The sequence below is a fragment of the Sciurus vulgaris genome (assembly GCF_902686455.1).
Source record: "Sciurus vulgaris genome assembly, contig: HiC_scaffold_170_arrow_ctg1, whole genome shotgun sequence".
Lineage (NCBI taxonomy): Eukaryota > Metazoa > Chordata > Mammalia > Rodentia > Sciuridae > Sciurus > Sciurus vulgaris.
Genome location: NW_027632883.1, coordinates 340,866 through 366,205, shown reverse-complemented (window position 1 = coordinate 366,205; position 25,340 = coordinate 340,866). Strand labels below are relative to the sequence as shown.

General features: G+C 48.6%; 1 long non-coding RNA gene across 1 annotated transcript; it reads left to right on the top strand.

Annotated features, from left to right (window-relative positions):
• Window positions 1-4,436: 4,436 nt before the first annotated feature.
• On the top strand, window positions 4,437-24,786 carry LOC306652273. Its single transcript, XR_013761348.1, has 3 exons — window positions 4,437-7,181; window positions 11,354-11,548; window positions 22,046-24,786. It is a non-coding gene; the product is annotated as an uncharacterized lncRNA (long non-coding RNA).
• Window positions 24,787-25,340: the final 554 nt, after the last annotated feature.

The window sequence follows — 25,340 nt, the reverse complement described above, 5'->3', positions numbered from 1 at the left end:
GGACAGAGAAGCAACTCACCCACAGTCATGCAAGTTAGGGACCATGTGGGCATTCCCTGGGTTGCCAATTTTTTCTGCCTTCTGGACTCTGGGTATGTTATTGCTGATGCAGTGCTTGTCTCTGGTCAGGTTTCTAGAGAAACCCTAATCTAATTTATTGCTCACCCTCTTCATGTCAGGGTACTGTTAGCCTACTGCCTCCAGTTTATGCCCACTCTTGTTCCTTCCGTTTACCTCATTGCAACAGTGATAATTCCTGTCATAATATAGCTTGAGCACCCTTCATCCAAAATGCATGAACTCCAATTTTAGATTTTGTGTCTGTCTCAACCTGCAATCATTTGTGTCTCAGGCACACCTGATACTTGGAGTCTGAAGGTGACCTCAAACAGTGGTAGTTATATAGTTTCAGCAGTTAGGCTGTGACATGTATGAGGTCAGGTATGGGATTTCACTTATGGCATTATGTCTTCACTCAAAAATTTTCATATTTTAGAGCACTCTAGATTTTGGAACATCATGGATTTTGGATTTTGGATTAGTGATGCTTAACCTATTGTAACTGTGGAGACAGTGGAGGAGCTGTGTGGACTGCTTAGGGTGGTACATGGCATAGGTGGGCATTTGATGCATGGCAGAGGTCACTGAACCACACAGCCTGGAAGTTGCCTTCCATGAATTCTGGAAAAGGCAGAGCTGTGATAAAAATGAGATGAACACAGCAGGTTGTGTGTTTACTCAGCACCTACTGCAGCCCAGGCCTGGACAGATGCAGAAGCCACTGTGGTGCATCCTCAAGTGCTTAGCCCCAGAAGCAGTCATTTCAGTCCCAGCATGTTAGTGTACAGGCAGGTGGCAAGCTCCTGTCCTTGGCTGGCTCATTGTGGCTTCTTGCTGGGGAGTCTGTAGCAGAGGGTGCTGCATCCTCTCCGCATCTCCTGCTGACCTTATTTTTCATGTCCAGGAAGTGCTCCTGACCTGAACCTCACCTCCAACCCTGTGGTCTGTCCACAACTATGCAAGGAAAGCTTTCACAAAGGCAGGGACACCAACAGCTAGCTCTGGGCCATGGAGCCCCTCATTCTGCCAGGGCTGTGGAAGGCACAGTTGAATGAGCACACAAACCCTTGGACCCAAACTACAGCCACTTTAGGACCTCAGTGGGGGAAAGGTACTTTCTCTAGGTCCCAGGCCTTTGTTTTAATCCCAGTTGAGTGTCCCTCTCTGTGGCCTCCAGCTGGCCATGTGCACAGTCCTGCGTTACCAGATGATGGCCTGGAGTTTGTGAAGTCAGAGAGCCTTATAAGGGACATGCAGCCAGAGAGAGAGGGCGATATCTGCCCCAATAAAACCATGAGAAAGTTAATTAAGGCTGTGACTCACCAGGCCATCTTGACAAAACAAGCCAGGCCTCTGGCTATTTTAGTGGCCAGAAGTTGAGCAATTGGCTGTCTTTGTGAGTGCTTCTGAATATCTTTAATTAATCACAACAGGAATACTATCCAGCCCTAGAGAACCTTTGCTTCCAGCATCGTTGGAAGTCCTCCCAGGATACCTGGGAGATGATGGATCCTTGTATTGAAGATCAGGAGACTGAGGCTCAGAGACGTGGCATTGCTTCCTTAAGCTCACACAGCAGGAAACAATGAAGGACATGCCAGAGCCTAGGTCAGTCTGTTGTTGGACTTGGCTCCTCCTCTCAGTTCCCTTGCTGTGCTTTCAAACTGCTTGGTGCTAGTCTCTGAATAGCCAGAACTGAATTACTGGGCCACCTGTATGATGAGCTCTCCATTGACTCTCTCATTTTCTTAATAATAAATTAAACTCATTTTCATAGAAACAGCAGATACACTTTGTGAACTTGCTGCTCAAAGTCCTCTTGCCTGCCCATTGGGACAGGGTTGTAGATAGGGTCACTTCCTATGGAAACAGCAAGGCTAGAATATAGGTCTTCTTAATTTACTGAGTTGCATTTTGTGAACAATGACCCTGTTAACACTGGTGGGGGTTTTCTTGTCTGTGTCATTTTTCCAAAATGCTGATAGACAAGATTGTGATGGAAGCTTAATGGCCAAGGCAAGAGGAAGGCCCAGGAGTGGTGAGCAGATGCCAGAAAGAACAGGCTCCAGCTGGCCTGGCTGTGTGGTCCTGGGAAGTCCTTTGCGGACCTTAGGAAGGTGGGAACCACAGCATTTTCATCCCACCATCGCTGTGGACTTAAAATACAGCAGTGCTTGTGGCATCCAGGGCTGCCCTGTGGCAGATGCTCAGTGGGTGTGATGTCCTTATCCCCTCCCCCAGGTCCCTCCACAGGGTGGAGGTAGCAGGCTTGTGCCATTTGTGTGTACCTGCTCCAGACCCCTTTGACTCCTCACCCTTCCCACACGGTAATGGGTCCCAGGTGCCCGTGGTGTCCTGGGGATCTGGCTCTACACTCAACTGCAGGCCAGTCACCCTCCCCACCTCTCCCTGGAGCTGTCCAAAGCAGATTGATGATGATTGGCTGTCTGGTCTTGGCCTAACTGCTTTTGGAAACTTATTTCTTACAAAATAGGGATCAATAGCTCTGTTGCCTAGGGTTGTTGAAAGTTTTAAGTGAGCAATGAACAGGAAATAGTGAAAGTGCTCCTGGACATTCTGCCCTCAATCTCAAAACTGGGAAATCTCACATGAAGTTCGCAATCACCATCTGTCCTTGAGCTGACCGGTCTGCCATTGTAGGACCTCATTCCCTCACTCCCTGACAACAAACCAGAGCCAAGCAGCTCTGCTATGTGGTGGGGGCAGGTTTCCCAGGAAGCGCAGAGCTCCACCTGGGCCAGGTCTTCCTCCTGGTGCTTTGTGCTTGCAGCCAGGGGCTGAGGAGGGACAGCCCCAACCCCTTGACAGGTTGTAGTGGGTGCACATGTTTACAGCTAGGCTGTGTTTGCTTTACACCTTGTAAAGACACACACATGTGAATTAAGGCCTCAGCCTCCTACAGTAAGAGGTTCATTGTCAACGTATCCTCTGGCCCAAGCTGAATGGCAGTTTGAACTTTTGAAATGAAAAATGCTTCAGGGGCAAGAGATTTATTTCCTGTATAAGCAGGGCCCTGAACCCTCATTTCTCCTTTCTAATGATTATGCCAATAGCACATTAAATTGGGAAATGAGTTATTATTTTGGAATGTTCCAATGTAAATGGTGCTTTTTCTCTTTCAAGGATTCTACAGATATTAATGAATTCCTGACTCCACACCCCAGAATCGCATTTCTATACCAGTCCTCCTCCATGTGGGGAATTTTCCTCTCTGAGTTCTGAAAGAGATTCCTGAATTATTGCTCATATAAAGTTTGAGGCCACAGATATTTCATTTTCCATTTACTTTCAAAAGGAAATTTATTTAGCAGGCTTCACTGGGCCTTAGGGAACGAGCTTCTCTAATGGATTTTTGGGGTTTTCTGTGGGGGCTGACCAAACATTATGATAGCCCATGTGCTTGGTTTGGGGATGTGGGCACCCTTTGAATTTCAAGAAATCACTCCAGTAGTGGCCACTGTGGCCCTGGGAGGGAGCCCTGAGGGCACTCAGCCTCTGGGTCAGACCTGGATTCAGGTCGCTGCCACTCCACTGGATATTTGAGTTTCCTCAGGCAAATGACTTAAGTTTTCTGGGTTTCATTTTCTTCATGTATAAAACAGAAAAAGTGATAGGGCCTCCCTTAGAGGGTTGGTTTAAAGAATATTAATAGTAAGTAAAGCTAAAATGTAAAGCTAAAATGACTATACAGTGTTTAAAACATTGTAACATTCTTGTACATCTTTTCTAGCTTTTCAGCTGTGGGGATGCAGCCCAAAGACAAAGCCAAACCCTCTTTAGGAACTTCCCCCAGCCGAGGTATGATCAGACTGAAGGGCAGTACCCAGGGCCATCCATTAGGTAGCCCAGTCCCAGACGGTCCTGTCACTTAAGGTTGGCACTGCTCCCCAGGGTGGCCTTTTACAGGAACAGTTTTGGTGCCCTCACTTAGAAGGTGCTTACTGAGCAGGTACTCTTTCAGAACAAAGCCAGAGGTGGCCTGTGGGACCTCGCTTCACTTTTCAGTGCTTGATTGCTAGGCGTTGCTCTGACTCCCATTTCATGGCTGGAGAAACTGAGGCTTCTAGATGTCACACCGCCTTCACAGTCACCTGAAGGACAGTAGGGGGACAAGCTGCAACTGAGGGCAGCCAGCAGCTGGCAGTCTCCATCCTCATCCCAGCATCTCCTGAAACCTGAAGGGAATGATTTCTTTTCTTCCCAGTAGGCCAAATGGGTCAGCAAACACTCTGGTTATCTCCTGTCCCCAGGTGTGTGCCTGAGTCTGATGAATACAAAGTAGAATGAAGTCTTTAGTACTGAAGGAATGTGGTCTGATAGATGCAGAAGAAAGCCACTCAAAACACGGAAGTGCCATTCAACCCCAGGCTGCCTTCACCCGCCAGCTCCTGGGCTCTGGGCTACTGCTCCATGCCAGGCACAGTGCTTGGTGTTCCCACAGAGTGATCTGCTTGCTCCTACGTCAGTGCTTCAAGGTAGTTATAGTGATCCCAGTTCCCAGGCAAGGCCAGTTCCCATGGCTGAGGCCATGGAGATGTGATATGAGAACCAGGAAGTGAGAGAGTCAGAAAGCAAGCCTGGGGGTTCTGGCCTCAAAACCGAGGTCTGGGCATTGCCCTCTGTTATGTCTTTCTCAGGTCAGAAGAGATGATGGAAGGTGTTCTATCTGAGGTCAGTGAAACAGGTCCATTGACCTAAGAACATCTGGGCCTTGAGGGGGAACGTGGCTTCTGGTTGTGTAGAAGCAATGTTGGTGAGCACTTGCCTGGATCAAATATATGCAGGCTCAGCCCTTCCTCACCAGCATCAGTCCCTGCACAGGGATGGGAGGAGGTTTCTCATGCCAGAATCTTTTCTCCTTGGATGCCCTGCTAAGGAGGTCTGTATGTAAGGACAGACTCTAAATGGAAGACAAATGTCTACTCTGTTCACCTGGTAAGCAGTCGAGAAACCAGAGGGCAGCTTCTTTTGTGAGCAAAGCCAGGGCATGTGGCTCAGGAGGAGCCCTGAGACAATCTTCATCTTCTCATCCTGTTGGGCCCACTTCACTCCAGGGAGGGATCTCACTCTGCTGTATAGTTCATTTTCAACTTCTCTAACAAAATGCCTAAAGCTAGGTTTATAAAAAGAAAAGAGGTTTATTTGGCTCATGGTTTGGAGTCTGAAAGTCCAATGACATGGCACCTGCTCCTTCTAGGTCACCCTGGACTATATTACATCACCGTGGTGGCCCTCATGATGGAAGTGTGGGGGAGAGGGAGATCCCATGGAGAGACAGGAAGCCAGAGAGCTGGGAAGGGCCTGAACTCTCTAATGGGAACCAATCAGGGTTCCATGTGAACTGTCTGAACTCTCTTTCAAACGCCGATCCTCCAGGTGACCTAGCACTGCACACAGTGTCCACTTCTTCAGGCTTCTTCCAGCTCCCACATCTCCACACCTGTGTCCTTGTTTCCACCACACAAACTCAAACCCTATCCAGACCACAGCAGTAGCCCAGAGGGAACTAACCATGACCAGAGGAAAAACCATAAGGTAGCATGTAGGAGAAAGTGTGCTTATTTCCAATGTTGGTGTCAGGCTCGCTAAGTGGTAGCCTAAGCCATGATGCCACAGGGAAGGAGAGGCATGGATCCCACACTAGATGGCCTGCTCCTTCTTGCAGGAAGAATGAACCCTTATCCTCATCCTGACCCTTGAGGCAAGCACAAAAAGAAGAGACATTAGTGGGTCCCAGGCTCCGGTAGGCAGACAAGAAACAGGAGGGGTTGGAACCTGATGACTGCCATTCAGGCACAGGGTCCCTTGTAAAGTCGAGCTCCTTCCAGGCTCTGAAGTGTGAGGCACATTTCTCCAGTGGGGAAATCAGGAAAGCAGATGGAGATTGGAGCTGTGTTGAGATCCCCAAGACCACTCCAGGCTCAGTGATCCACCAGGAGGAACCAGGGACTCAGCATGTAGCTGTGTGCTTGGCTATGACATATTACAGTAAAGGGACCTGCAGCAAAGTCACCCAAGGGAGAAACAGCAGGTGGCCAAGCCCAGAGAGAAGTGAGTCCTCGAGTCTCCTCCCAGTGCTCAACACCCCACCCCTTGATAATGGTCGTGATGGTCTGCCTACCTGCCATGCTGGTAGAGACCCAGTGCCCAGAGTCCTACTGGGGCTGAGCACCTCCTCAAGGCCCAGAGGCCCAGAAGGAAGGCACACGTGCTGCCCAGACCCCATTGCACACCCAGCCTGGGCACCGGGAGCCTTCCTGCCAGCCCTGGGAACAGGATCACACCTAAAGCCCAGGTTTCCAGATGCTGCCAGGGAGTGAGCAACTCAGACATGCTAGTGACACTCTCCTGCAGAAAGGCTCCATACCCAGCCCAGGCCTGGTGGTCTGTGTCTGTCTTGAAGGAGGTGCAAGGAATAGGAAGTTGGGCAGAGATCCCTCTGACTCTAACTGAGGCAGGAATGGAAATGCTCTCTCCCAGGAGCAGCCACTGCAGGAGACACTGCAGTGCAAGGCTATGGTGGTGGTGGGCACCATTTCCCACCCTGCAGGAACTACAGGAAGACACAGATGCATTTTTCTGGCTGGGGAGTCCCTGCTGGTGTGCTAGTGTGCCATCCACTGGAATCTGGAGAAGATGATTTCTAATTTTCCAAACCAATTTTTGCTGACCTGACCTTTTTTTTTTTTTTTTTTTTTTTTCCTTTTTTTAATCAGCTCTTCTGCCAAGAAAGGAGATTGAGGGAATGAAAGTAGCTTAATGAAACAAGCAACCTGAGCAGCAGTGTTTGCCTCTCCATGGAGACAGGAACACAGACCTGAGGACTGGCTGGGGTGTGGAGAGGCACTTGCAGAATCTGTGCTGTTGGGCCTCTGGGCAGAGGACATACCTGGCCCTGCTCTGGTGCCTGCCTGCCGGGATCAGTGGAAGTGAATGGATGTCACCCTTCACAGCTCACTTGTGTGCTCTCTGTGCCAGTTCCAGGCCAAGAGCTGGGCTGGAGGTCACTGGGGCAGAGGTCCTTCTCTTGGGAAGCTCACAGCCTGGGAGGACAGGCTGGCATGTCGGGAAGCCCTGATATCTGGAGACATGTGAGCATGGCCAGGACTGATAGCCGTGGGTACCCAGAAACTGCACCCACCAGGGACAGGCCTGGGCTGGCTGGTGTGTGCATGTGGGGGGGGTCCTCTGTGGGGAAAGGCAGGGGCCAGTGGGAGAGGGCCTAGTGCTTTCAGGATCAAGGACTGTGTGTGTGCATGCGCCTGTGGGCATGCACAGGAATATCTGCAGGGGCTCCTGGGGATGATCTCCCATGGATATAGAAAGACAGCTGTATTTGGCACCCAAGGGTGGTGAATTCCTTGTCCCCCTTTCTTTAGATGCCAGACAAAGGATTTTGGATGGCGTCCTAGGCGCCAGTTCCAGGTGACTGCATCCAAGCCTCTTGGATGTGTGTGGAATATGCTGACCTCAGGGTGTCAGGAAGATTACGGGCCTCTGAATACAGAGGCACAGGGCTCAAGACCCTGCATCTGGTCCATTTCCTTAGGTGGCCCAGTCAAGTCACAGACCCTTTGTGCCAAGAAATAGGAAGCCAGGGAAAGGTGTTCAGCTTCCTGTGAGATGTTCAGAAGGGTAATTTGGGAAGATCCATGGCTAGCAGGGAGAACAGATTAGGCAGGGAGACAGGAGTGGACATGGGGATGCTTTAAATCATCCTACCCTCAGGCCTTGGGGAAGCTCAGAGAGGGAGGAAAGACCCTGCCCTGGAGGGACTCAGCCAGCTGGACAGGAGAGGTGCTAAGTGGCAGTGACACAGTGTAACACCCAGTGGTCCTGGTGCCAAGAAAATCACTGAGCCCCACGCAGCCTTGGTGGAGCACATTTGTAACCCGAGCAGCCATGGGAAGTCTTCTTCACCCTGGCAGCACCACACCGCCAGCTCTCCTTCAGCATTATTCACTTTGGATGCACCCTTGACGGTTTGGGATAGATTAGCATAATCTATTTAGGGACATTATGCAGATGGTGATGTTGAGGGCAGTCTTGGTTCTCAGGGGCCCAGATGTGTATGTGAGGATGTCCTGTGTAACCACAGAAAGTTGGAGGGACCCTGAAGGTGTAAAATGGTATGGAGCAGAAAAAAAATCAAGATTTACGCTGACCCACATGTGGACGGGAAGGAGAGACAGGTGTGGATGGTGGATTGAGGATGCTGAGATTTCAGCGGGTGTCAGCTTGGATTTCTAATACTGTCATTACAATAATGCTACAGTACATTTTAATTAATTTATTTAATTTTTTCATATTGAGAATTGAACCTAGGGGCACTGCGCTACATCCCAGACCTTTTCACTTTTTGAGACAGGGTCTCATTAAGGTGCTAGGGCTGGCCTTCCATTTGTGAGCCTCCTCTCTCAGCATCCTGAGTGCACCACCACATCTGGCTCATTTTACTTATGTATTTTTTCAGAGCTGGTGATCAAACCCAGAACCTCACAATCAATGCTAGCCTCGACCACTGAGCTACACTTCCATCCCCAGTACACTTCTAATAAAATGAATTCTATTGTGCTGGTAGGTTTTTAGGCAGGCTGACATTTGGTTGGGAAGCTGGACTTCTGAGTAAGACCCAAGTGAAAATCATCACTCTGCCCCTCATATTTGATAGTTCCTCTTGCCTACCTCTTTCACAACATCTGTAAAATGGGAAATATGATAGTGTCCCTGTCACAGAGTTGCAAGGACATGAAATGGGGTCTTGTATGCATGCCCTCCACATTTGCTATCATTTTTCCTATGGGGGGGCAGGTATGATGGGCCAGTCCTTGACTCTCCACACCCTGTTCAGCCTTTCAGTGGCCAGTGTTAGGAAGTCACCATTTCAACCCATTTCAGAGAGAGGTAAGATGAGGACTCCCAAGGCAGGCAGCTTGCCCAGCTTCACACTATTAAGTGACCACCCATGAATTCCATATAGACAATTGGCTTCAAAGTCCCTGCTCCATCCACCACTTGGTACTAGGGAAAGAGCTGGGAAAGCCAGGGTGTCACTTGGGGGGAAGTTACAGAGGCTGCAATCCCCTCTCCTTTCCACTCAAGCCCCATTTGCAGGATCTATGGACTGAGACCTGTCCTACCTCTGGAAGTTCCTGTTGCCATGTTCAGAAGATGAACTGTTTTCATCTTCCTGCAAAATATAATTTCCCTGTTGTGAGAGGTCCTATTGCTTGAGGTTTACTGGGTTCTCACTCTTCATTAGATGGGGCTGCCCATGGGCCATTGTGTGCTCTGGGTTGCGTTCAACCTGAATGTTGACCAAGTTCATGCTTTTCTGCATTGTGAGAGCCTCAATCAGTGTCCTGGCTGGCCAGGCAGCTGGAGCATTTTTTAGCTCCTGGGTTTCCACATATGCAGTGATGTACCCTCCCTGAATTAATTTCCCACGTGTATTGTGCATAAAATCTGGCTTCATTGCAAGCACAGGCCACCGAGAGACAGAAGCATTTATCCAAAGGCCAGATGAGGCCAAGGTAAGGATGGAGGCCTTCAGTGCCAAGTGCCAGAGTCCAATCTGGCTCAATCCCATGGGTGAGATTCTTTTACCCCCACTTAACAGGTGAGGCAACAAAGTTTCAGAGAGAGAAACATCTTGCCCAAGGTCACTCAGCTCATGAGAGGCAGAAGCAAGTCTGGAACCCTGATGGGATGCGACCAGAGCTACTGCCCAGATCCGCAGAGAAGGGCGAGTCCAGCTTTCCCAGGCTCCAAAGAGGCCTTTTACTTTCTGGGGGTGTGTGGCAGCAGACAGGGAGATCACTTTGGGGGCAAAATTAATTCCCGAGCATCAGACAAGCCAGACCTCAGGTGGCCTCCTGTGACCTGGCTGGACTTGTCACTTCCCCTTCTCTGCTGTGGAACAGTTAGGATGGGGCCTGAAGCTCTGGTGGAGGGTGGGGCTCTGTGCCAGAAATGAGGAAGGGCATGCACGGTCTGTGTAGGTATGCACCTGTGGCTCTGTCCAACGTGCCAGGGCACGAGCTGTGGTTAGGATGGAGAGGAGAAGAGATGAGCCCTGCCCACTTGCACGTACAACAGGGCACATGCCTATGACAGGCACTCGGTGCTAACTGGTAGAGGGAAAGGCAGGGGAAAGCCTTTCGAGGAGGTGGCATGCAGCCATTGGGCTTTGAAGCATGGGTAGGAGTTCACCAAAGGGAGGAGGGTTGAGAAGATACACGAAGGCAATACATGTGCAGAGTATAGCAGGCACTCCTGAGCCTATCACTCAGTGAGCCATGTGTCCTTGAGAAAATGAGGCAACCTCTCAGTGCCTTAGTTTCCTCATCCCCAAAATGAAGCCCTAGCAGCACCTTCCACAGGTTGTGGTGAGGCCCGTTGGCAGATCTGTGCACAGGGCTGAGGACCGAGTTCCACACTTAGCCAGTGGGCAGGGAGCAGAATTGCCAGGAGCTGTCCCCCACTGCTACCCATGCTGCCTCCTGGGGCCAAGAGAAATGGGGCTGGTTGTGGTGTATCTGGAGGTGTCTCAGAGGCAGCAGGCACATACAGGGTTGCTGGAGACTGCCAAGGGCTTTGGGAGGTTTGGGGGAAGTCTGACCTAGGAAGCAGGTATCCGCTGCACTGGGAACAGCATTCCTGGCAGGGGAACAGCAGCAGAGAGACTGTGGGTGCCTGGGGCACAAAGAGGAGTGCCAAGGCCATGGGGAAACTGTGGTTAGGTCCCGGAGGGCCTGTGTAACCACTGTCATTGTGTGGGTGAGGGGCTCATTCATCCAGAAGGCAGAATGACCACGTTGCTGTTAGACCAGAGTGGACTGGAAGCCATGGGCTGGAGACCAGGGACAGAGGGGGCTGTAGTGTCCAGGGGTGCAGCCATGGCCTTGGACAGGGAACAGGAGGATGCCAGTGAGCAGGACTCAGTCAGCTGTTCCAGAGGCAGAAGCATTGGTCACTAGCTGGAGAGAAGTGGAGGTGGGCGAGGCTGCAGCAGGCCAGCCCAAGTGTTGCGGCTTTCTGCACTGCTCACTGGGAGGCCCAGGTATGGGCACAAGGGGTGTCAAGGCCCTCGGGCTCATCTGGACTTCACTCTCATTAAATGTGAACCTTTGAATTCTCTCCATACCTGGGAACCTTGGCTTTCCCAACAGCAAAATGGATATAACGATGGTACTTCCTGTGTTTGTGCTGCTGGTGACACTGGTGACAGCAAGCCCAGGCAGCCAGCTCCTGCTATTCTCCCTCCTGCTAGGCCACCTCCCTGACCACCGTTCTTCTTCCATGGAGCTGTGGCTTGTGGACTTCAGTCTCAGAACATCTCTGCCAGCATCGCCAACTCCAGAGTCCACCGCGAGATCTTCCTCTAGTCTCTCTCTCACCTCAAAACTTGAAGAGGAATCCTGGGCTGCCTGTGCAGTCTGTCAACCTGAGTTCTGCTTCTTTCCAGGTGAAGGGCCTTTGAGTACATGAATGATTGCTGGTGGGCGGGACTGAGAGACGGGATAGAAGGCACAGTGTGCTTTGGACAAGGTTGCACTTGAATCTGCCTGTGTCCCACCCACTGTGTGTGTGTGTGTGTGTGGTATTACTGCAATGTGACACTGCAGTTCAGGATCTTCTGTGCCCAGCACAGAGAAGGAGGGCACTTGCTGGCTGCTCAGGCCTTCCCAGCAGGAGGGTCTCAGGGACATGGTGAGGATGAGCCTGAGCCAGCCGGGCTCCAGGGCAGGGTCAGGACAGGGGCCAGGCTGGTTGGGAGGCTGAGGAGACCTTCTCGCTGGCCCTCCAGCAGGGGCACCAGGAGGAGACCCAGGCAGGCCAGACACTCAAAAGTGGGCTGGGACTGAGAAGGACAGTGAGCCAGGGAGTGACCGACACAAGACTGGAGGGTGTAGTGGAGGCCGGGCAAAGTGGGGCTGTGCTGAAAACCCTGGGACCAGCTTGCTCCCGGGCAGGACGAGGCTGGATGGGCCTGCAAAGCTTCCTAGGGCTGGCCCCTGTCCCCTGCTGCACCTCCTGTCACAGCCAGTCTGCTCCTCCCAGTTCCTCTGGGACCCTGTGCTCCTCTCCTGTGAGGGTCCTTGGGATGCCCTGGAATGTCCCATCCTGGGTCACCTCTGCCTGTCTCTGCTGCTCAGACTGCCCTCTCTGCCACACCCTCTGTTCCAAGTCCTGTTCTGTTCTTGTTTTCTCATTATTTGGTTTTCTCATGATTTGGTTACCTACCCTGCCTGGTGCAGCTCCTTGGGGCAGTGCCTGGCTCGCCTTGGACCCTGTAATTCACCCACTCTGTGTGAGTGAAGAGCCAGTGAGCAGGAAGACGGGGAACAGAGAGGGGGCATCACGTGGCCAGGATAACATCTGACGGACCAGTCACCTCTAGCATCAGCTAACGAGCTATTTATTGCTGGTCCCAGGTTGTTAAATTCAGGAGGTGAATTTTTTCCTCCGGAGCCATCAGAGGGAGCCGGAGTGCTTCTCCCGAGAGCGTGTCTTTGTCTTGAGAGGGTCAAGAGGGCCGTAATGGAGTCAATGACACGTTGACATGCTGTGAATGAAATATCAGAGGCCGAGATGGAAGGCCCATGGAAATGTGCTTCAGGTGGGCTGCCAACGGTTGCCCCTCAGGCAGAGTTGTCAGAAGGCAGCCATGGTCAAGAAGGCAAATTCTAAGGCAGAGACTGTGGCAAGAAACAAGATTGGGAATTAAGAGAGAGATCCTGCGGGACCTCTGGGCAGCTGGCAGCAGACTGACTGCGGACTGCCAGGAGAGAACCAGCTGCTTGCTGCTGCCTGGAAGTTCACTGTCACAGTACCTGCAGGTTTGATTACACGTGGCTGCCGCCATTTTGAGACTACAGCCAGGCCCTGTAGGACCCCTGGCCGGACTGACTGAGCCCCGTCTCCAGGATCCCTCAGCCCAACCGATCACTCCCTGCCTCTGGGGCCCTCACATCGACTGACTGCTCCCTGCCTCCAGGACCCCCGGACCAACTGATGGTGCCCTATCACCTGGAACCCAGACCAACTGATTGCACCTGGCTTCCAGGATCCCACAACCACACCAAACACACCCGACCGCCAGGACCTCTGCCCGACCAACTGCATCCTGTCTCCAGGACCTCCAGCTGACCACATCCACCCCTGAGCTGCAGTTCCCCATTTGCAAACACATTTGGAAGCCAGAGCTGCCATCTTGGATAATCCTGGAAGCCGTAGCTCCGATCTTCAGGTGGGGCAAATCCTATCCTGCAAAACCTGCTGGAGGCTTGAAGCTCATTCTCAGGTACCTCTCATATATCAGGCTACTGAACACTGGGAGGTTTCATTACAATATGACTATTATACAGTAGATTTTCTTTTTTCTCCTTTTTTAAAAAAATAATTAAGTTTTTATTTCTTTACATTTCTTGCTTTCTTTTCCTTCTGTTTACCTGTTCCCTCAGAGTCGCTTTCTCCCTTATTTACATGATGTTATTGTCCACATAGGGGCTATTTGGTTTAGGATTGCATAGTGTCTGGGGTTTTTGGAAACGTATAGGGCCACTATAAGCCTATAGGGGGAAATCTGCAATACCCCAGATCTGCAGCGCTAGAGGGGAAGATACATGAACAACATGAAAAAACAAGGGAAGAAAATGATCCAAACAAATCTAGATTCTATAGTAATAGAATCCAATGACAGTATGGTAGAAGAAATGTCAGAAAAGGACTTCAGATTATACATGATTAAGATGATTCGCGAAGCAAAGGATGAGATAAGAGAGCAAATGCAGGCAATGAATGATAATACCAATAAGCGGAAAGAGCACCTGCAGGAAGCAAAATATCATTTCAACAAAGAGATAGAGATTCTCAAAAAAAAAACCAAATGGAAATCCTTGAAATGAAGGAGACAATAAACCAAATAAAAAACTCAATGGAAAGTATCACCAAAAGACTAGACCACTTGGAAGACAGAACCTCAGACAATGAAGAAAAAATATTTAATCTTGAAAATAAAGTCACCCAAACAGAGAAGATGGTAAGAAATCATGAACAGAATCTCCAAGAACTATGGGAAATCATGAGAAGACCAAATTTAAGAATTATTGGGATTGAGGAAGGCACAGAGATACAAACCAGTAAAAAAGCGGGGGTTTCCATCCTTATATCAGATAAAGTGGACTTCAAGCCAAAGGTAGTCAAAAGGGATAAAGAAGGACATTTCATACTGCTTAAGGGAACCATAAATCAGGAAGACATAACGATAGTAAATATTTATGCCCCAAACAATGGTGCATCCCTATACACCAAACAAATCCTTCTCAATTTTAAGAATCACATAGACCACAACACAGTAATTCTAGGCGACTTTAACGCAACGCTGTCACCACTAGATAGATTTTCCAAACAAAATGCAACCAAAGAAACCATAGAACTCAATAACACAATCAATAACCTAGACTGAATAGACATATATAGAATATTCCATCCATCAACAAGTGGATACACTTTCTTCTCAGCAGCACATGGAACCTTCTCAAAAATAGACCTTATGTTATGCCACAAAGCAGCCCTTAGGAAATGCAAATAATAGAGATACTGCCTTGTGTTCTATCAGATCATAATGGACTGAGAGTAGAAATCAATGACAAAGTAAAAAAAGGAAATTACTCCAACACTTGGTGACTAAATAATATGCTATTGAATGAAACATGGATAACAAAAAACATCAGGGAGGAGATTAAAAAATTCTTAGAGGTCAATGAGAATGATGATACAACATATCAAAATCTCTGGGACACTATGAATAGCGGTTACTAAGAGGAAAATTCATTGCATAGTGGAGCGAATTCAGAAAAGAATGAAAAGTCAGCAATTAAATGACCTAACATTACAGCTCAAAGGCACTAGAAAAGAACAGAATAAAAGCAAAAGTAGTAGAAGACAGGAAATCATTAAATCAGAGATGAATCAATGAAATTGAAACAAAAGAAACTATTCAAACAATTGACATATACAAACGTTGGTTCTTTGAGAAAGTAAACAAAATAGATAAACCCTTAGCCACACTAACAAGAGATGGACAGAGAAGACTCAAATTACTAAAAATGACATGATGCAAAAGGAATATCACACACAGACACCATTGAGATACAGAACATAATGAGAGAGCTACTTTGAAAATCTGTATTCCGACAAAATAGAAAGTACTGAAAACAGTGACAATTTCTAGAGACATATGATTCCTCCCAAACTGACCAGGAGGACATACACGATTTAAACAGATCAATATCAAGCAATGAAATAGAAGCCATTAAAAATCTACCATCCAAGAAAAAGCCCAGGACCAGACAGATTCTCAGCCAGTTCTACGAAGACCTTCAAAGAACTCATTCCAATACTTCTCAAAGTATTCCAGGAATAGAAAAGGAGGGTACCCTACCAAACTCATTCTATGAAGCTATATCACCCTCCATAACCAAACCAGGAAAAGACACATCAAGGAAAGAAAATTTAGACCAATATCCTTGGATGATATAGATGCTAAGATCCTAACAAAATATGGGCAAACTGTATCCAAAAACATATTAAGAAAATTGTGCACCACGATCAAGTGGGGTTCATTCTGGAATGCAAGGATGGTTTAACATCCGTAAATCAATTAACGTAATCCATCATGTCAACAGACTTAAGGATAAGAATCATATGGTTATTTTCAAATGATGCAGAAAAAGCATTTGACAGTATGCAACAACCCCTTCATGCTCAAAACACTAGAAAACATAGGATATTGGAACATGCCTGAACATTGTAAAGGCTATTTATGCTAAGCCCATGGCCAAACATCATTCGTAATGGAGAAAAACTGAAACCATCCCTTTAAAAACCGGAACAAGACAGGATGTTCCTCTTTCAACCACTTCTATTCAACATTGTCCTCGAAACTCTAGCCAGAGCAAGTTAGGCAGACTAAAGAAATTAAAAGGGGATATGAATAGGAAAAAGAGGAACTTAAGCTGTCACTACTTGCCGGATGACATGATCCTTTATTTAGGGATCCAAAACCTCCCTCCAGAAACTTCTAGACCTCATCAATGATTTCAGCAAATAGCTAGGCTATAAAATCAACATGCATAAATCTACAGCAATTTTATACACAAGCGAGGAAACAGCTGAAAGGGAATGAGGAAAACAACTCCATTGCAACTAGCCTCAAAAAAAAAAAAATACTTGGTATCAATCTAACGCAAAGAGGTAAAGATCTCTACAATGAAATCTACAACCACTGAAGAAAGAATTAAGGAGACCTTAGAAGATGGAAAAGATCTCCATGTTCTTGATAGGCAGAATAAATGTTGTCAAATGGGCCATACTACCAAAAGTGCTATACATATTCAATGCAATTCCAATTAAAATCTCAATGAAGTACCTCACAGAATAGAGCAAGCAATCATGAAATTCATCTGGAAGAATAGAGAAACTCAGTAATAGCTAAAGCAATCCTTAGCAGGAAGATGAAACAGGGGGTATCGCAATACCAGAACTGCATCTATACTACAAAGCAATAGTAACAAAAAACAGCATGGTATTGGCACCAAAATAGATAGGTAGATCAATGGTACAGAATAGAGGACACGGACACAAACCCAAATAAATACAATTTTCTAATAGTAGACAAAGGTGCCAAAAGTATGCAATGGAGAAAAGATAGCCTCTTCAACAAATGGTGCTGGGAAAACTGGAAATCCATATGCAACAGAATGAAACTAAACCCCTATCTCTCACCCTGCACAAAACTCAACTCACAATGGATCAAGGACCTTGAAATCAGACCAGAGACCCTGCATTTTATAGAAGAAAAAGTAGGTCCAAATCTTCACCTTGTTGGTCTAGGATCAGACTTCCTTAACAGGACTCCCATAGCACAAGAAATAAAAGCAAGAATCAATAACTGGGATAGATTCAAACTAAAAAGCTTTCTCTCAGCAAAGGAAACTATCAGCAATGCAAAGAGAGAGCCTACAGAGTGGGAGAATATCTTTGCCACTCATACTTCAGATAGAGCACTAATTTCCAGAATCTATAAAGAACTCAAAAAACTCTACACCAAGAATACAAATAACCCAATCAACAAATGGGCTAAGGAAATGAACAGACACTTCACAGAAGAAGATGTACAAGCAATCAACAGATATATGGAAAAATGTTCAACATCTTTAGTAATAAGGGAAATGCAAATCAAAACTGCAATAAGATTCCATCTCACCCCAAGTAGAATGGCGATTATCAAGAACACAAGCAACAATAGGTGTTGGCGAGGATGTGGGGGAAAAGGTACACTCATACATTGCTGGTGGGACTGCAAATTAGTGCAGCCACTCTGGAAAGCAGTGTGGAGATTCCTTAGAACACGTGAATGGACCTACCATTTGACCCAGCTATCCCACTCCTCGGCCTATACCCAAAGGACTTAAAATCAACCACACTACAGAGATACAGCCACATCAATGTTCATAGCTGCTCAATTCACAATAGCAGGACTATGGAACCAACCTAGATGCCCCTTCAATTGATGAATGGATAAAGAAACTGTGGTATATATATACAATGCGAATATTACTCAGCTATAAAGAATAATAAATTATGGCATTTGCAGGCAAATGGATGAAATTGGAGAATATCATGTTAAGTGAGATAAGCCAATCTCAAAAATCCAAAGAGGAATGATCTCACTGATAAGCGGATGATGACACTAAATGGGGGGTGGGAGTGGACAAGAATGGAGGAAGCAGGGACTGTATAGAGGGAAAAGAGAGGTGGGAGGGGTGGGGGGGAAGGAAAAAATAATGGAATGAATCAAACATCATTACTCTATGTAAATATATGAATATGCAAATGTATGCTGTTACTCCATGTACAAACTGAAACATGTATCCCATTTGTTTACAATAAAAATAAATTTAAAAAAAATTCAGGAGGTGAGACTAAGGGCTTTAGAATGTCCCCAAGGAATGAGATTTTATAAACCCAGTCAATAAATATCAATGTAGAGCCAGGCTTTCATGTGCAGAGGTCTCTGTGGAGAAGCAAGCTTCTCTCTGGACCCTGAAGCCCCATCCTCCCCCCAGGAGCTTTGCTGCAGGGATCAGGCACCAGTGGCTTTGAATTCCACAAATCTGCCATAAAGCCTGAGTCTGGCTTAGGGCGGCCAGCTCTGTAGGATGCGCAGACACCATGGCCTGCGGGAAATCCAGCCCCAAGTCAGCCAAGACTCCAGCCCCTCCCCCACTTGGAAAACCAAGGCAGACTGGGTTCTGAGGAATTCACGCCCAGCTCCAGTGCCCATCTTCCTCCTCTCTCACAGGTCTCCTTGAGCCACTGACTGCACTCTGTGGCCCAAGTCTGGCCTCAGCACTTGAGGCCTGTGTTGGTCACAGTGCCACCCCATGTGCTGCAACTGCCCGTGTCCATCTGTCTACCTCTCCCTCACCTGAAGACTGTGAGGTCTTGAGGGTTAGAGAGACCTGATTCACTGCCACTGCCCAGCCTCCCAAGTCTCTTCAGGAATGACAGACCTACGTCGCAGGAGTTACCAAGCCTCAGAACAGGGAGGCAGACTCTGGCCAGAGCCACCCCAGTCATTCTCACCCTGGTGCTATGGAACCTGTGGCCCAATCTGAAGTGGGATGGCCTTGATTGGGCAGAATCCCAGGAACTGGGTGGGCTGTGCCCTGGCAACTGCTTAGCACTCACACCAGTGCCGGTTGGTCATCGGGGCCAGCTGTTCTCCATCTACACGGCACTCCTCCACCTGCACTAGGGAGGGACCTGGGGCTTCAAAACATCCTGAGGCCTGAACTCCTTCCCCAAGAGCTTCTGATGTCATTGGTCCGGGTGGGACCAGAGAACCTGGATTGTCTCCAATGCTGCCTGGGTGACAACAATGTGTGGCCAGCCAGCACTACACAGAGGAGAGGCACTTCCCTGGCTGCCCTGCACAGTCATCACCTGGAGAATTTACAGCAATGCCCATGGCCCTCACCTGTGAAACTGGACTCCTTGCAGCTGCAGCTACCCAGGTGTCAGCTTTGAAAGGCCCTCAGCTTCCTCTGGTGCAGTGGGGGCTAAAACCACCACCTTGGAGGGTCCGGTCCCTTCCTGCCTAACGTCTCTTTTTCCAGCAACATTTGCTGAAGGCCTCTCTGCTCACATTTCAAGCTCTGGTAACACTTCGGTGAATCAGATCCTGCTCCTCCTGGGTGGAGGTTGTTAACACAGGGACCGTCGGGAGGGGCCCCTTCACCCACCTGCTGTGGCCATGGGAGCGTCCAGCCCTGCCTGGGGCCACCTGCTTGCGTTTGGGCCTCTGGTCCTGTGCCCAAGTTGGCTGAGAGGTCCGGGGCTCTGCAAGTGGTCACTGGGGTGGGAGGTGTTCCTGGGACTCCTGGGCCCTCCTCAAGCTGCTGGAGGTGGTGGGTGGGTGCTCTGCTACTCTACTCTCTCTCTGCCTGCAGGGGGTCTGAGTCCCATGTCACAGACGTGGCTGTGCCTACACCTACTGCTGATGTTGGGAGCAGCACCCTGGGTTGGGCACAGCCAGCATGCTCCGTGAGGTCAAGGGCTGTTGGCATGTTTTTAAGCCCTTTACAGGTGGCTCTGTGGCCACCACTGAGGAAGATGGCTCCCCACTCCTGGGCGGAGCTGTGGGTGCCAGGCTGCTGCCAGGCCACGAACATATATTTTTAAAAAAATTGAGGTCGAAGTCACAAAAATGAAATCAATCATGTTACAGTGAACAATTGGGTGGCATTTAGAACAATCATAATGTTGCACAAACATCACCCTTATCTGGCTCTCGAACATTTCATCACCACCAAAAGGAAACCCCGGGCCCATCAGCCACTGCTCCTCTGCCCCCACAGCCCCTGGTGGCCACCGATCTGCTTTTGTCTCCATAGATTCTGGATAATTCATACAAAGGGAATCACATACGACCTGACCCTCTGTATCTGATTTCTTTCATTTAGTGTATGGTTTTGAGGTCTCTCTGCATTTGTAACGTACTTTGTTCTCTTTTGTGACTGAATAATGTTCCATTGTGTAGATACACAGTCATCCCTCAAGAGTCATGGTCACTGGATCCGGGAACCACTGTAAATGCCCAAATCCTCAGATGCTCAGCTCCCTTATATAAAATGTATAGTATTTGCATGGGACCTATGTACATCCTTCTTTGTACTTTAACTCTCTAGATTCCTCATAATCCCTAGCACAAGGTAAATGCTGTGTAAATAATCATTACATTATATTGTTTAGGAAATAGCAACAAAAAAATATCCATACATTTTCAGTATGGAAGCAATTTACTTTTTCCAGTTATTCTGATCCCCATAGTTGATGACATTCATGGATGTGGAATCTGTGGATACAGAGGTTGACGTGCCATGATCTGAAAATCAACTCATCAGTTGATGGGCATTGGGACTGTTTCTGCCTTTTGATTTTGGGAAAATCTGGGCATTTTTACCTTCTTTACAAACATCTACTGACCAGTGTTCCTAGGTCCTCAGCATCGGTGTGCAGGGTAGTGGTCCTGGGTGACACCCTTTCCTGTACTGTTCCAGTGCCATCTTTGGGAGGTCTGAAGGTGGATGAGTGACATGGGGACATCTGATGTGACAGGTTCAGCCTCCATGGACTGCTCCATTCAGCTCCACATGGCTCTGGTCTGGTCTTGCCTCCACTTGAACTCACTCTAACCTGTCTCCACCCCAGTCCCGGGCTAGAGCTGATTCCTGTCCAGCATGTCAGCAGAGGAACTGGGGAGTGGAAGGGTGGGAAGCACACTGCTCCAACTGTACTTCAAAACTGAACAGCACACCTCTCTGTCCGAAACCTACACACACGTGCATGGGGATTTCTCTTCCAGTCTCCACCCAGAGGATTCTGACTGACTTTCTCCTGCCTCCCCCTTCCCCTCTGCCTTCCCACACCTCTCCCATCTGGCCTTAAAGTTGCCGACAAGCAGCTCTGCTTGCTCAGAGCTTCATGACCTCTTGTCCTCTCCCATCCTTACAAACAAGCTTTGGGGTGGGGAGAGATAGGAGCAAGGTCCCCAAAGCTGCTTTCTTTTTTCTTCTAAATCAAGAGGACCCCTCTTCCCAGGAGAGGAGTTCTGAAACATTTCTAGGCTAACAGACTCAAAGGCTATCTGCTGTTAAAAATAATACACACAAATATTCCACCCAGAATACCAGATGCCCTAATATCTACCTTGCACAGGGGCTGTGATGGGGCCAGTGTAAACCTGGAGCTGCCTCTGAAATTATTCACCTACTCCCTCCTGATGAATCCTGATGGTGTTCCTCAAGGTTGCTGGTAGATAGCACCTAGGAGCAAGGCTGGAAATGATGGAAGTGGTAAGAAGTGCTGGATTCTGGATGATCCCGTAAGGTTGGAAGAACAGTGTGGGAAAGAGGCAAAGAGCACATCAAGGGTTGAGGCCTGATGACAGCAGAGATGGGTTGGCACTGCTTGCCAGTGGGTAAGACTTTAGTGGAGCAGGTGTGGGCCGGGAGGAGAGCCTTGGGTGTGGTTTAGGCACTAGGTGTCCACGCAGAGGCCAGAGTCAGTGGATGTCTGGAGATGGAATTCAGCAGTGATGGGGTGGTCACAGCAGAGGCTGGAGGCTCTGGAAAGGAGTGCCTGCTGATCAATAACCCCTTGCCACCCAGCCCACAGGAAAGTTAGTTGGTGTGGGTTCAAGGAAGAGCCTCAAGATGATTGTGCATAAGGGGAAACTGAGGCCTGAGTGCACACTGTGAGTCAGTGACAAAGCCAAGGCAGAGCAGCGTGCTTGGTCCCTGCCCTCACTTCTAGCATGCCACCTGCCTGCCGCCCATGTGTGGGCTAGAGCTGGTATGAGCCGTGGGTGACCCTCTGTCTTGTCTTCCTGCAGGTCACCATCCTTGTCAACCTGGCTCTAATGTTCCTTGCCTGCATCATGTTCCTGGTGGTTTACAAAGCCTTCACCTATGACCACAGCTTCCCAGAGGGATTTGTCTTCAAGGTAAGGGACTCTGGTGGGCAGGTGGTCCCCGGTCACTGTCAGCTGCAGTTGGGGGTTGACCACTGTCTTCAATTCATCAGTGTCCAAATCCTGGTCCTGACAACCACTCTGCAGACTATTTGAAACCCAGTGTGTGTCCAGCAAGGAATTTCCAGGTTTCCTGAGGCCTCAGCATCAAGTAGAGGGTCGGGTTCCTCTCCCATTTGGCCCTGTCCAGGGTCCGGAGGTGTCCAGCCATGAGCAGAGCTCCCCAGCACTGGCCCTTACTTTTCCCTCTTGGCACAGTCTTCCTGGTAGGTGGGCAGGGTCCTTACCTCACAGTGCCCCACAGAGCTGTGAAGACGGGTGCTTCTGAGGTTTCCCACCTGGTCTCACGTTGGGCCCCTCCCCTGGCCCCTGCTCCAGCTGCAAACCTTCCTTCAAAGAACTGAGCCACCTGAGTGACCTGGAAGAACCTTTCTGCCCCTCTGAGCCTCAGTTTTCTCACCTGAAACATGGGCTCTTGATGCCCATAATGTGGGGCTGGGAATGCCCCAAAGATCTTTGTGAGGTTTTAAGGATAGGATTCAGTCAGATCAGCTGGAGAAGGGCCTGCCAGATGCTGGGCTCTTGACACCTTAGTTGTAGTAGGAACAGAATCTGATTTATAATGTTTATAATCACCCTTTACTAGGTGTTCATTGCATCTCAGGCTCTTGGCTGCACATTTTCATAAGCATTCTCTCTATCAGGCCACACAACAATTCTGAAAAATAGGTTTGAGCGTTCCCATCTCACAGGTGAGGAAAGAGGTGAAGTCTTCCACGAGGAGGGCTCCCCAAGGTTGGGGTGGTGATCGATCACATTCCAACGTGAACAGGTCCTTGGGTTCTGCCCTATGACTTCCCCAGACCACCATCCTCATGGCTAAAGGCCAGGACCTGAACGGTTGGGAACAGCTGGAGCTGGGGACACCTGTGTGAACCACGGTAGACACACATGGTGGAGTTCCATAGCGCTGTGAGGGCAGACGAGGATGGCCCAGTTCAGCAGGTAGAACAGCTTCCAACTAAAGGAAGGAACAGACCATCTGCCCTTGTGTGAGGAAAGGGGAGGGTAAGGTGTAGTTTATTTTTTAAGAAAGAAAGTCCAGAAGAATAAATTAAAACACAGACATGTCAATGTTTATAGCAGCTCAATTCACAATAGTTGGATTGTGGAACCAACAAAGATGCTCTTCAATTGACAAATGGATAAAGAAACTTTGTATATATACACACAATAGAATACTATTCAGCCACAAAGAATAATAATATTATAGCGTTTGCAGATAAATTGATGGAATTGGAGACTATCATGCTAAGTGAAATAAGCCAATCTCAAAAAACCAAAGGCTGAATTTTTTCTCTGATAAGAGGATGATGATAAATAATAGGGGTGGGGGTGAGAGAAGAATGGAGGGACTTTAGATTACCTAGAGGGAAATGAGAGGAAGGAGCGGGGGGTATGAAAAATGGTGGAATGAGACAGACATCATGACCCTATGTACATGTATGATTACACAAATTGTATGAATCTACGTTGTGCACAACCATAGAAATGAAAAGATGTACCCCACTTGTGTACAATGAATCAAAATGCAGTCTGCAAAAATAAAAAAAAAGAATTAAAAACCCTTTAGAATTACCTCCCAAATTATTCAATTAAATTGAGACCTATAAAAAAAAATTCTAAAACGGTTACTCAGGGACAGGGAGGAAACAGAGTGGAGGGACAGGGACGTGAGTCAGGCTCCTCTGGTGTGTCTGCTTAGACATTTGTCCACGAGATGTTAAGTGACTGATGTATTTGAAAATTTTTTTTAAAATAAGAAGAAAGAAAACCTTGACAATTAGAAACAAGCTAAACCAAGAACCTGGCCCTAAATCAAGTTGAGAACATAAACTTAGAAAGAAAATAAATACTTCAAGTGACTGAGGCATACGGCATGCTGACGTCCACCCTCAGTGGAAGGTGGAGATGCTCATGACTTTGGAGGGGTTGTGACATGACAGGCCCACTGTAAGGTGAAAATGACACAAGCAAAATTGGCATGGACTCACCAGCACAGCAAGGCTTACCTGAGCCTGCATCAGGAGTCACCTCCCACCGAGCCTGTTTTACAACAAGGTGTCTGCTGTCTCGGGTAATTGATTGAATATCGCATCGAAAGGAGAGACACTGTCACCTGGTGTACCATCACACGGTCAGAAAACGACAACCCTTCCAAACTGGGGACTCTATGGGCCCAGAGAGCCATGGAGCCAAATCCAAGTTCATTCAGTGGTCTGACTCTGAGGAGGAAGACTGTTATTACTTTGCGACTCTTCTACATATGTTAAAAGATAATGAAAGTGCACAATTATATTAATATTGTTAGGAACCAAGACTTCCAAAATAAGAGAAAAGAGATACAAATGTAAAATGGAGAACATAGAATAAGCAGCCACGGTCTGTGGGCAGCACCCCAGGGCAACCCCTGGGGCCAGTAGAGGGGAGCTGGGGTCAGTGGTGTCTGCACAGCCCCACCGTCCACAAGCAGGGGAGGCTGGCCTTAGGTGGATCAGCCCCAGGTTCATTTCCTCTGGCTCCTTCCAAACAATGGTGACGGTGATGGCCAGGGGAGGGGCAGGCCTGGCTGGGGGTGTCACCCTCTGTGCGCTGAGCTGGGCTCCTGTGGGATGCTGTGTGGTGGGGTGGGTGGGCTGGCCATGCTGCTGTGCACCCCTGACAGCGTCTCCTTCTTCCCCAGCACAAGTGCTGCATCCTGGCTTCCCTGGATGCCTACTACTCATCCCAGGACCCCAACTCCAGGAGCCCCTTCTACATGGTCATCAGCCACTACAGCATGACCAAGCAGAGCACTGCCTGGGCCATCAGGCCCTGGCTGTCAGCTGCCACCAGTCATTCACAAGCCCAAGCCGCCCAAGACGCAGGGCCATTAAGGGCCCACCCAAGCCAGAGTTGGGGATGAGGGTGGGCAGGGGGTTCCCAGGCTTGGCCAAGCTTGAGCAGGCAGACAACACTGTACTCCTGGGATGTGGGGTGGGGCGTGGGGGGTGGGGCAGCACTCTCTGAAAATGTGGTGCACTGGAGTTGTCTGAACTGATGTTCCTTTGTCCCTTGGTATAGTTGATTCAGCCCCAAGTCAGGCTCATGTACAAAG